General features: G+C 42.8%; 1 protein-coding gene across 1 annotated transcript in view; it reads right to left on the bottom strand.

The window, feature by feature from the left end:
* The window catches only part of WWC3 (WWC family member 3), a 189,068-nt gene that overhangs the window by 45,360 nt on the left and 130,579 nt on the right, over positions 1-13,129 (bottom strand). The window lies entirely within an intron of this gene.

Raw genomic sequence — 13,129 nt, 5'->3', positions numbered from 1 at the left:
CTACAGTAAAGAATCCGCGTCTGTTATTATGCTTAAACCTTCTTTCCTCCAGACAGATGATGCCCCCTTGTCCCTGTCTAAGGTCTATGATTAAAAAGATCATCAGAAAGGTCTTTGTTCTGTCCCCTCATATAATTATACACTAAAATAAAATCACTCCTTAGCCTTCGATTTTCCAAACTAAATAGCCCCAAGTGTAATAACCTATCTTGGTATTGCAGACCCCCCAGTCCTCTAATTACCTTGGTCGCTCTTCTCTGCACCCGCTCTAGTTCAGCTATATCTTTCTTATACACCGGAGACCAGAACTGTACACAATATTCTAAGTGTGGTCGAACTAGTGACTTGTATAGAGGTAAAATTATGTTCTCCTCATGAGCATCTATGCCTCTTTTAATGCATCCCTTTATTTTATTTGCCTTTGTAGCAGCTGCCTGACTGTGGCCACTAAATGTGAGTTTGTCATCCACCCATACTTCCAGGTCTTTTTCATTGACGGTTTTGTCCAGAGTTTTAGAATTAAGCACAAAGTTATACATCTTATTACTTCTACCCAAGTGCATGACCTTACACTTATCCCCATTAAAGCTCATTTGCCATTTATCAGCCCAAGCTTCTAGTTTACATAATTCATCCTGTAATATAAAATTGTCCTCCTCTGTATTGATTACCCTGGAGAGTTTAGCGTCATCTGCAAATATTGAAATTCTGCTGTGTATGCCCCCTACAAGGTCATTAATAAATGTTAAAAAGAAGAGGGCCCAATACTGACCCCTGTGGTACCCCACTGCTAACCGCTACCCAGTCCGAGTGTGCTCCATTAATAACCACCCTTTGTTTCCTATCCCTGAGCCAGCTCTCACCCCACTTACACATTTTCCCCTATCCCCATTATTCTCATTTTATGTATCAGCCTTTTGTGTGGCACCGTATCAAAAGCTTTTGAAAAGTCCATGTACAGTACGTCCACTGCGTTCCCTTGGTCCAGTCCGAAACTTACCTCTTCATAGAAATTGATCAGATTTGTCTGACAGGAACGGTCCCTAGTAAACCCATGTTGATATTGGGTCATGAGGTTATTCCTCTTCAGATACTCCAGTATAGCATCCCTTAGAATGCCCTCCAGGATTTTACCCATAGTAGAGGTTAAGCTTACTGGTCTATAATTTCCGAGTTCAGCTTTTGTCCCCTTTTTGAATATTGGCACCACATTTGCTATACGCCAGTACTGTGGTACAGACCCTGTTACTATGGAGTCTTTAAAGATTAAAAATAATGGTCTATCAATGACTGTACTTAATTCCTGCAGTACTCGGGGGTGTATCTCATCCGGATCCAGAGATTTGTCAATTTTAGTGATTTTTAGACGCCGCCGTACATCCTGCTGGGTTAAGCAGGTGACATTTAATGGGGAATTTTTGTTATCACTGATCATATTGTCTGCCATGGAATTTTCTTGTGTAAATACTGATGAAAAAAGTCATTTAGCATATTGGCTTTTTCCTCATCCTCATCCACCATTTCACCCAGACTATTTTTAAAGGGGCCACCACTATCATTTTTTAGTTTCTTACTATTTACGTACCGTATTTTCTGGCGTATAAGACGACTGGGCGTATAAGACGACCCCGCAACTTTTCCAGTTAAAATATAAAATCTTCTTAAAAGTCGGGGGTCTTCTTATATGCCATGTGTCGTCTTATAGGGTCAGTGACTAATGTGCCTTTTGGGGGGGGGAGTGGTCCCGATGACGAAGAGGGGGCGTCTCACAGGAAAGTGTGAGTGGAGTAACCCCCATTACCTCATTGTAGCTGCAGCATGGGGTCTCTGTGCTGAGAGCGGCGGCTGCTCCTCTTTGTGCCGCGTGGGTGCTGTGCAGTGGTGCGGCGGCTCCTCTTTGTGCAGCGTCGGGGCTCTCTGCTGTGGGGCAGCGTATCTTCGTGCAACATCGGAGATCCTCCGGCATTTCCCAATTCCTCAAAGCCCGGAGGCCCCGGCAGCTCCATTGCTGCGATGCGGTGGCCTCCAGGAAAATGGCCACTGGGGGTGGCGCATGCTCAGATTCAGATCTCGTCTCCCGAGATCTCGGTACGAGATCTGAATCTGAGCATGCCCGCCCCCAGCGGCCATTTTCCCGGAGGCCACCGCATCGCAGCAATGGAGCTGCCGGGGCCTCCGGGCTTTGAGGAATTGGAAAATGCCGGAGGAGCCCTGACTCTGCACGAAGATACGCCGCTCCCAGCACAGAGACCCCACGCTGCAGCTACAATGAGGTAATAGGGGGATACTCCACTCACTCTTTCCTGTGAGACACCCCCTCTTTGTCATTGGGACCACTCCCCCCACCCACCATATACACCCACCATATACCGGTCTGCACCCGGCGTACAAGACGACCCCCAACTTTTAAGAAGATTTTCAGGGGTTAAAAAGTCGTCTTACATGCCGGAAAATACGGTAGTTAAAGAATATTTTTTTTTTTTTTTTTTTTTAAATTCTTTATTTAAGTTTTCAATTAACAGTAATAAAACAGTTAACATTTGCTCTCATGTCAAGAAATACGGGTATTTGTAATATTATAATATGTCTAAGGATATTCATGGCAGATGGATTAAACGTATACATTCCCTAGAAAGTGAAGACAGTTGAGCTTACAGAACTTAGAACAAAATTTCAGGACTGCAAAGAACTAGCCCTAGAAACAGTACGAGTTATGATAAAAAATTTGTAAGGCTAGAGGGTGAGACGGAAGGACTAATTTACCGTGGATATAATTGAATTCAGATGAGGTGAAGGAGGAGTGGACGGCAAAGGAAATGGCTGGAACATGCAAAAAATAGAGTCAGGACGGTCATCGCGTCTTGCTAAAGAAAAGATAAGTAGGAAGGGCCAAACAGAACTCTTGGTAGGGGACTAGTAGATGAATTCCTCAAGGGGGATCCTCCGCCCCAAGTCCAAGAGTAGGGGACAAAAACACCTCCCACGGAAGCCAAGAATCCTTGAATTTCTCGTGAGAGCGTGCCTCCCAGCTAGATAATTCCTCCAAACGATATAAGTCTTGGACTTTGAGGATCCATTCTTCCAGCGTTGGGGGAGATGTTTTTCTCCAGTGTATTGAGATTAAGTGTTTTGCGGCCGCTAATAAAATGGGTAGTAAGTCGTGTTTCTTTGGGTTAAAAGAGGAAGAAGGAAGAGAGAGCAACACCTCCTGGGGAGTTAGATCCCGATCCATCAGGCCCATATCTTGTAAAGATATATTTACATCTGCCCAAAATTGTTTCAATTCCGGACAGAGCCAGAAAATATGCGCTAAGGACCCCACACATCGAGAACATCTCCAACACTGCGGGGAATCCACCAATCCCAAATGAAACAGTCTTTCTGGGGTATGATACCACCTGGAAAGGATCTTAAATGCATTTTCCTGCAATAGGATGCATCTGGAGAACCCATGGGAATTGGCTAGTACCCGCTGAGTTTCATGAGGGGAAAGCGTCAGACCCAACTCCATCTCCCAGGAAGAAAGATATAAGGGTTTAAATTGAGTTGAACTTTTAAGGAGGTTCACGTATAGTTTAGAAACCAGTTTAGTGATTGGAGTTTTCAACCTCACTAGCAAGTCAAGCCAGAGCCAATCCGTAGATTGGTTTATCTTAGTTCTAAACGCGGTCATTATACGGTGTATATGATATTTCTGGAGAAAATTAGTAGGTTGTTTTATGGCACTGATCGGCCAATTATCAATGCAAGGTATTCGGTTTGAAAGGAACTGAGAAATTGGGGCGTCTGGTAGGGATGTCCAGAGTCCATAAATGTCTTGATAGGTAGGGTCCACCAACCATGGGATGATCTTAATTGGAATATTGTCTAGAAAATGGCAATACGGAAGCTGGTTTGGTATAAGGGAACGTTTTATGGATAGGGTGTTAGATAGGATCTCATTAGATTTTATGCGTGTGCAATTAAAAGACGACCAAAGATAGAGATCAGCTTCATCCCCTAGTATAGCAAGTTCTAGATATGTATTGAGATTTTCTGGATTGGGTTTTACCAGGTTAAACCATCTAGCAATATGTATGGCTTTGTAATATGTTTTGATATCTGGAAGGCCAAGACCGCCGCTACCTCTAGGAAGAGAAAGAATTTTAAAAGGGAGTCTGGCTCTATTTGTATTTCCATATAAACTGGGAGAACAGTTGGTTGGCTGAATGGAAGAATGAGTTGGGAAGGGATATGGGAACCATGTTCATGGTATAAAATATTTTAGGGAAAATATAAGATTTAATGACATTTATTCTGCCCATCCAAGATAAATAAGGTATGTTGTAGTTTTTTAAATCCGTTTGAAGCCTTGTCAGGAGGGGAGTATAATTACATCTATATAGGGAGGAAGGATCAGCCGTTAGATAAACTCCAAGATATTTTAGTTTCTCTGATGGCCAGTTAAAGGGGGTGTTTTCTTTTAAATCCAGTATATCTGAGTTTTTTGCTGAGATATTTAATGCTTCAGATTTATTTGCATTTATTTTAAAGTTAGATATCTCACCAAAATCGGCAAACAGGGACATTAACTTCGGGAAAGATGTTTTGGGATTGGAGGTTAAGATTAAGAGGTCGTCGGCAAAAGCAGCTACTTTGACCTCAAGTTTACCCATCTTAAGGCCTATGATCTCACTATCCTGTCTAATCTTTTCCATCAGGGTTTCCATGACCATGATAAAGAGGGAGGGAGAGAGAGGACAGCCCTGTCTGGTACCGTTAGTTATATTAAATGGTTCGGAAAAAATACCGTTCACACCGACCCTAGCAGACGGATCTACGTAGAGGGACATTACAGCATCTATAAAGGCTTGTGGGAAGGCAAACTTTTGAAGCGTACAGACCATGTATCTCCAGCTAATTCTGTCAAATGCTTTTTCAGCATCAGTTGACAGAATAGTCAATGGAGTCTTAGTCTTCTTTGCATATGAAATAGCGTGGAGGATTTTAGTAGAATTATGTTTGCCTTCGCGACCCTTCACGAAACCCACCTGGTCAGGCCGAATAATTCTGCACAAGACACCATTCAACCTCGAAGCCAACACCTTAGCCCACAGTTTCAGGTCAGTGTTGAGCAATGAGATAGGGCGGTAATTGCTACACAGGCTGTCGTCTTTCCCCTCCTTAGGTATAATAGCAATGTAGGCCTCTAGTGCCTGGCGAGGTGGGAGCTTCCCTTCTAGAAAGGAATTAAACAGATCAACTAGGTGGGGAAGAAGAATATAAGAGAACTTTTTGTAATAGCCCACCGGGAAACCGTCGGGGCCAGGTGCCTTCCCATTCGGGATGGTTTTTAGGATGTCTTCTAATTCTTTAAGTGTAATTTTGGCCGTGAGTGCGTTACCTTCTTCAGGGGAGATTTTTGGAAGGGGGAGAGAGGCCAAAAAAGTTTGGATTTTAGTCATGGCTGTCGGACAATTTTTCATATCATCAGAAAGGGGCAGATTATAGAGGGACTCATAGTACTGCCGGAAGGTCTCAGCAATCTCTTTTGAGTCCACCACTCTCCTGCCCGTCGACGCAACAATTTTTTTAATGAATTTTTTCTCTTTTTGCTTCTTTAGCAATTGTGTGGTGAGTTTCCCACTTTTATTGTCATGCAAATAAAAGCGGTGTCTGCAATGCATAAACAATTTTGCTGACTTTACATTTAATAAGTCTTTGAGCTTGTTACGAAGAAAAACAAGATCCTGGTGAGACTCAGGTGATTTAGTACTTTTATGTGTACGCTCTGCAGTGGTTATTTGGTGGAGGAGAGATTGGATTTCTTTTTCTCTTTGTTTTTTAATGTACGAGCTAAGTGAGATGAGTTCACCCCTGAGAACGGCTTTATGTGTTTCCCATATAATGGGAGTGAGATGACCCGTATTTATGTTTTCACTGAAGAAATGAGAGATGATGGCTCTAAGTTTGTCTGTATGTCTCGGGCTATCAATCAACGATTCATTAAGTCTCCAGGTCATAGCGGGCCTAGGTAACGTGGTGATGAGAATCTCAATGAAGACAGGGGCGTGATCTGATAAAGTGATTGTGCCAATTTTAGAAGATTTTACTAGATGTAAGGCTCGAGATTGTACTAGAAAGTAATCAATGCGATGATAAGAGTTGTGTGGTGACGAGAAAAATGTGTAATCTTTCGATGTGGGGTAGAAGCTTCGCCAGGGGTCTATTAGTTGTAGAGAGTTTAGCTTATTTAGGAGTTTTTGTCTCGATTTTTGAGGAATGGAAGAGGAACCACTAGAGGTGTCTAGGTTAGGTTGTAGAGTCAGGTTTAGGTCCCCTCCCACAATCAATAAACCTTCCTTAAAAAGCTGTAGAGTGTCCAATGTTTTGAGAATCCATTGTGTCTGGTTTATATTTGGGGCGTATAAATTTGCTAAGGTTATTTTTGTGTTTGCTAATAGCCCTTTTATAAAAACAAATCTGCCTTCCGAATCAGTCAGACTATCCTCTAGTGTGAATGGGAGACCTTTTTTAAGCGCTATACTTACTCCCCTAGAGGCGGAGGAGGAACAGCTGTTGTACCAAGTTGGGAAAGGGGAGAAAGACATATTAGGGGTTCTTCCCATTTTAAAGTGAGTTTCTTGCAAGAAGGCTATTTGTGTAGATTGTTTTTTTAACAGTGTTAGTATCTGACTGCGTTTTGCAGGGGAATTTAAACCTTTCACATTAAAGGACGCTACCGTGACCGTACCCGCGTCAGTTCGATTAGTTGCCATCCACTCCTTCCTCAAGTTAAAGAATATTTTGAGATTATTTTTACTCTCTCTGGCAATGAGTCTCTCTGTCTCAGTTTTTGCTGCCTTGATTTGCTTTTGCTTTTTACAGAATTTATTTAATTTTCTGTATTTATTTAATGCCTCATCACTACCTACTTCCTTTAATTCTCTAAATGCTTTCTTTTTGTCACTTATTGCGCCCCTTACAGCTCTATTTAGCCATATTGGTTTCCTCCTATTTTTAGTATGTTTATTCCCATACGGTATATACTGTGCACAGGTCCTATCCAGGATGCTAACAAACGTCTCCCATTTTCTTTGTGCATTTTTATGTCTCAGGATATCGTCCCAGTTAATTGCACCAAGATCATCTTCATCCGTTGGAAATTTGCCCTCCTGAAGTTTAGTGTCCTTGTAACCCCTCTACTACACATCTTATTAAAGGATACAGGAAAACTTATTATTTTGTGATCACTATTCCCCAAGTGACCCCCAACCTTTATATTTGATATGCGGTCTGGCCTGTTGGTTAATATTAGGTCTAGCAGTGCCCCCCTTCTTGTTGGGTCCTGAACCAGTTATGAAAGGTAATGGTCTCTCATAGTTGTCAAGAACCGATTACCTTTGCTGGAACTGCAGGTTTCTGTTCCCCAATCTATTTCAGGGTAGTTGAAGTCCCCCATAATAATGACTTGTCCTTGAGTCGCTGCTTCATCTATTTGCTTTATGAGGATATTCTCCGTTGCTTCCATCATTTTTGGAGACTTATAACTAACCCCTATCAGTAATTTATTATTTATTTTCCCCCCCTCCCCTTATCTCCACCCACAGGGACTTTACATTTTCATTAGATTCACCTATATTATCACGCAGGATGGGTTTTAAGGATGATTTTACATATAGACACACATCTCCCCCTCGCTTATCCGTTCAGTCATTTCTGAACAGACTATAGCCCTGTAAGTTAACAGCCCAGTCATGGCTCTCATCCAGCCACGTTTCAGATATCCCCACCATGTCATAATTATGCTCCAACAACATTAATTCTAATTTGTCCATTTTGTTGGCGAGGCTTCTGCCATTAGTATACATACACTTTATGTATCTCTCTGTACCTCTATTCTGTCTAAAATTATTGTTTTAACCCCACCCCCCATGCCACCACCACCCCCAACTTCCTTATTTGTGCCCAGGTCTCTACCTGCATTCCCCTCCGATAAAATGAATACCCTCCCCCCATTCCCTAGTTTAAACACTCCTCCAACCTTCTAGCTATTTTCTCAACCAGCACAGCTGCACCTTCCCCATTGAGGTGCAGCCTGTCCCTAGCGTAGAACCTGTAGCCAACTGAGAAGTCGGCCCAGCTCTGCAGGAACCCAAACCCCTCCTTTCTACACCAATTCTTGAGACACTCATTAACCTACATAATCTCCGGTTGCCTCTCTGGCGTGGCACGTGGTACAGGCACTATTTTGGAAAATACTACGTTGGAGGTCCTTGCTTTCAGTTTGCAGCCTAATTCCCTGAAATCATCTTTAAGGACCTTCCACCTACCTCTAACTTTGTCATTTGTGCCAATGTGCACCATGACCGCTGGGTCCTCACCAGCCCCTCCCAGTAATCTGTCAACCCGATCAGCGATGTGTCGGACTCAAGCGCCAGGTAGGCAGCACACAGTTCGACGATCCCTGTCTTTGTGACAGATTGCCCTATCTGTTCCCCTAATAATTGAGTCCCCCAATACGAGCACCTGTCTGGCCTGCCCTGCTCTCCTATTTCCCTCCTTACTGGAGCAGTCACTCCTCTGGCTTTCAGAGGGCATGCCTGGCTGCAGCAGTGCTACCTCTGTACTGGCACCCCCCTCATCTGCAAACTTATTGGGGTGTGCCAGATCAGGACTAGCCTCCCTGGCACTCTTCCCTCTACCCGGCCTTCTAACTGTCACCCAGCTTGCTGCTCCACTGTCCTGCGGCTCCATCCTACCATCCCCCGCCTCATCTATCCCATTGAGCATCTGCTCAGTGAGCAGAAGACTCCTTTCCATATTGTCAATGGATCTCAGTGTTGCCAGCTGCACATTTAGATTCAGAATCTGGGCTTCCAAATGCACAACGTGCTCACATCTCGCACAGCAGTATGCACCCTCGACCGGCTGCTCAAGGATTGCATACATGCGGCAAGTGGTGCACTGGATGGCATTAACAATAGTGCAGCACATTTCCTATGGGGATTGCACCAGACAGAAATGTTAAATAAAAAATAAATGCAAAGTATCAATAAAACACAGACAGCAATTCAGTAATTCCTCCCTTGGAAACTCCCTGAATCCAAAGTCACTGAATCACAAGTCACACTTACCGCCATTCACACTTACGCTCAGGTCACACTCAGCTCGTTCACACTCGCTAAGCTGACGATTTAAAGAGATTTTTTTTTCTTTTTCCCCTCAGCAGCAATCCACCTTGCTGTTCAATGCACTTCCAATAAAGTTCAATGCACTTCCAAAAAAGAAAGCCACAAGTCTTCATTACAGTTGGAACTTGAAAATGTGGCTTTTCATTCTATTGCTTCAGTAGAAAACCTCAGATGGAAGTCCCAAATACACTACATGAACGCGCCGAGCTTCCCAAGAAATTTCCTTAGGATCAAAGTAGGCTTGGTAAAGATCTGACCACTGGGCCTGCAGTGATCCTGAGAACAAGGGTGCCTGATTCCTGTCTGGTAACATATGCAGAGAAAATATAAGGGTGTACTTTTTTCCAATTGTTTTCTCAAATTAAAGTATTACACACACATTTTAAAAAAGTTTTTTTACACTGCGTACTTAAAAAAAAAAATCCAAGTAACCTATTTTACTTAATGGCTGCAGAAGTGGTGCAGAAAATCGGCAACACCAAAACTCACCAAGCTCACAGTGGGAACGTAGCCTCAAAAAAAGTTTCCATGAACTAAACTTGTTGCTTAATACTTTTTTTGAGAGATGAATGTGAACTATATTTATATGTTTTTTTTTCTAAAACACAGATGTTTATGTTGATACTAGATGGTGTTCCGATTCTAACGCATCGGGTATTCTAGAATATGTATGTATATAGCAGCCACATACTATATAGCACAGGCCACGTAGTATATAGGAGCCATTTATTATATAGCATACAAATTGTACGTGGGTTGTGCTATATAGTATGTGGCTGCTATATACATACATATTGTAGAATACCAGCTGTGTTGTATATAACGCAGCCCACGCAGTATCCAACACAGGGCACGTAGTATACAGCAGGCATGTAGTATATAACACTGCCCACGTAGTATATAGCAGCCATTTAGTATATAGTACTGCCCATGTAGTATATAGCAGCCATGTAGTATACAGTACTGTCCACGTAGTATATAGAAGCCATGTAGTATATAGTACTGCCCACGTAGTATATAGCAGCCATGTAGTATACAGTACTGTCCGCGTAGTATATAGCAGCCATGTAGTATATAGTACTGCCCACATAGTATATAGCAGCCATGTAGTATATAGTACTGTCCACATAGTATACAGCAGCCATGTAGTATATAGTACTGTCCACGTAGTATATAGCAGCCATGTAGTATATAGTACTACCCACGTAATATATAGCAGCCATGTAGTATATAGTACTGCCCACGTAGTATATAGCAGCCATGTAGTATATAGTACTGCCCACGTAGTATATAGCAGCCATGTAGTATATAGTGCTGCCCACGTAGTATATAGCAGCCATGTAGTATATAGTACTGCCCACTTAGTATATAGCAGCCATGTAGTATATTGTACTGCCCACGTAGTATATAGCAGCCATGTAGTATATAGTGCTGCCCACGTAGTATATAGCAGCCATGTAGCGCATGCAGTATTTAGCAGTGTGGGCACATATCCCTGTTAAAAAAAAAAGAATTAAAATAAAAAATAGTTACATACTCACCTCTGGGATCCAACGGCGCTGTGGCGATGGGCGCGTGGCTGCCGCCATCTTCCGTTCCCAGGATGCATTGCGAAATTACCCAGAAGACTTAGCGGTCTCGCGATACCGCTAAGTCTTCTGGGTAATTTCGCAATGCATCGCTCGGAACGGAAGATGGCGGCAGGCGCGAGCGGCTCGGCGGAGTATGGAGGGTGAGTATAGCAGGTTTTTTGTTTTTTTATTATTTTTAACATTACATTTTTTTACTATTGATGCCGCATAGGCAGCATCAATAGTAAAAAGTTGGGGACACACAGGGTTAATAGCGGTGGTAACAGAGTGTGTTACCTGCGGCATAACGCGGTCCGTTACCGCCGGCATTAACCCTATGTGAGCGGTAACTGGAGGGGAGCATGCGGGCGCCGGGCAGTGACTGCGGGGAGGAAGGAGTGGCCATTTTCCGGACTGTGCCCGTCGCTGATTGGTCGTGGCTGTTTTGCCGCGACCAATCAGCGACTTGGATTCCATGACAGACAGAGGCCGCGACCAATGAATATCCGTGACAGACAGAAAGACAGACAGAAGGACAGAAAGACGGAAGTGACCCTTAGACAATTATATAGTAGATAGAGACCTTCATTTTGGGTTTTTTTATACTAAATATTACAGTTTTCTTTCAGACTGTAGGCTTGGTCATGATTTTTCTAATAGAACTTCAATAAAGAGAACTAATTTTCTGGGTTTTATTGTTGGTCAGTGTCTAAGCCAAAATTTACTCTTTGATGACCAGGGAAATTCAAATTTTTGCCTTCTTCCATAACTTTTTAACGATTATAACGATTTTTTTTCCTTTCGTTATCAATGGGAAAACTAGCTAACTGTTACTAAATCAGTGGTCATAACCATGGATACCTAAGGTCCTGCAATTCCTGCACATGAGCAAAGAGACACAGCGAATCAGAAAAACTATACTACATTTCTAATTGGAGGTATTTTCTAATATTATTATTACTACACCTACTACATATTGGGATAGGAATATCCCTTTAACCCCTTACCGGCATCAGACGTACTATACCGTCCGATGCCGGCTCCCCTGCTTTGATGCAGGGCTCCGCGGTGAGCCCGCATCAAAGCCGGGACATGTCAGCTGTTTTGAACAGCTGACATGTGCCCGTAATAGGCGCGGGCAGAATCGCGATCTGCCCGCACCTATTAATTAGTTAAATGCCGCTGTCAAACGCAGACAGCGGCATTTAAGTACCGCTTCCAGCCGGGCGGCCGGAAATGACGTCATCGCCGACCCCCGTCACATGTTCGGGGGTTGGCGATGCTTGTATATTGTAACCATAGAGGTCCCAGAGACCTCTATGGTTACTGATCGCCGGTGGCTGTGAGTGCCACCCTGTGGTCGGCGCTCACAGCACACCTCCATTTCTGCTACATAGCAGCGATCAGCAGATCGCTGCTATGTAGCAGAGCCGATCGCGTTGTGCCTGCTTCTAGCCTCCCATGGAGGCTATTGAAGCATGGCAAAAGTTAAAAAAAAAAAAAAGTTAAAAAAATGTGAAAAAAATAAAAAAAACATAAAAGTTTAAATCACCTCCCTTTCGCCCCAATCAAAATAAATCAATAAAAAAAATATCAAATCTACGCATATTTGGTATCGCCGCGCTCAGAATCGCCCGATCTATCAATTAAAAAAAAGTATTAACCTGATCGCTAAACAGCGTAGCGGGAAAAAAATTCGAAACGCCAGAATTACGTTTTTTTGGTCGCCGCGACATTGCATTAAACGTATCTGCACCGAAATGCTATCATTAAAAACGTCATCTCGGCACGCAAAAAATAAGCCCTCAACCGACCCCAGATCATGAAAAATGGAGACGCTACGAGTATCGGAAAATGGCGCAATTTTTTTTTTTTTTTTTTTTTTTTTTTAGCAAAGTTTGGAATTTTTTTTCACCACTTAGATAAAAAATAACCTAGTCATGTTAGGTGTCTATGAACTCGTACTGACCTGGAGAATGATAATGGCAGGTCATTTTTAGCATTTAGTGAACCTAGCAAAAAAGCCAAACAAAAAACCAATGTGGGATTGCACTTTTTTGCAATTTCACCGCACTTGGAATTTTTTTCCCGTTTTCTAGTACACGACATGCTAAAACCAATGATGTCGTTCAAAAGTACAACTCGTCCCGCAAAAAATAAGCCCTCACATGGCCAAATTGACGGAAAAATAAAAAAGTTATGGCTCTGGGAAGGAGGGGAGCGAAAAACGAACACGGAAAAACGAAAAATCCCCCGTCATGAAGGGGTTAAATATAACGTTATAGGACAATAGTGCAAAATAACAAATGAAAGTTTAGTTTCAATGACGCAAACATTACGGAGTATAAAGAGCTTTTATAGAAGCAGCCATGGTGAAGGATAAGT

The sequence above is a fragment of the Ranitomeya imitator genome, chromosome 3 (assembly GCF_032444005.1).
Source record: "Ranitomeya imitator isolate aRanImi1 chromosome 3, aRanImi1.pri, whole genome shotgun sequence".
Lineage (NCBI taxonomy): Eukaryota > Metazoa > Chordata > Amphibia > Anura > Dendrobatidae > Ranitomeya > Ranitomeya imitator.
The sequence above is the reverse complement of the archived record's forward strand: the minus strand, read 5'-3'. Positions and strand labels throughout refer to the sequence as shown.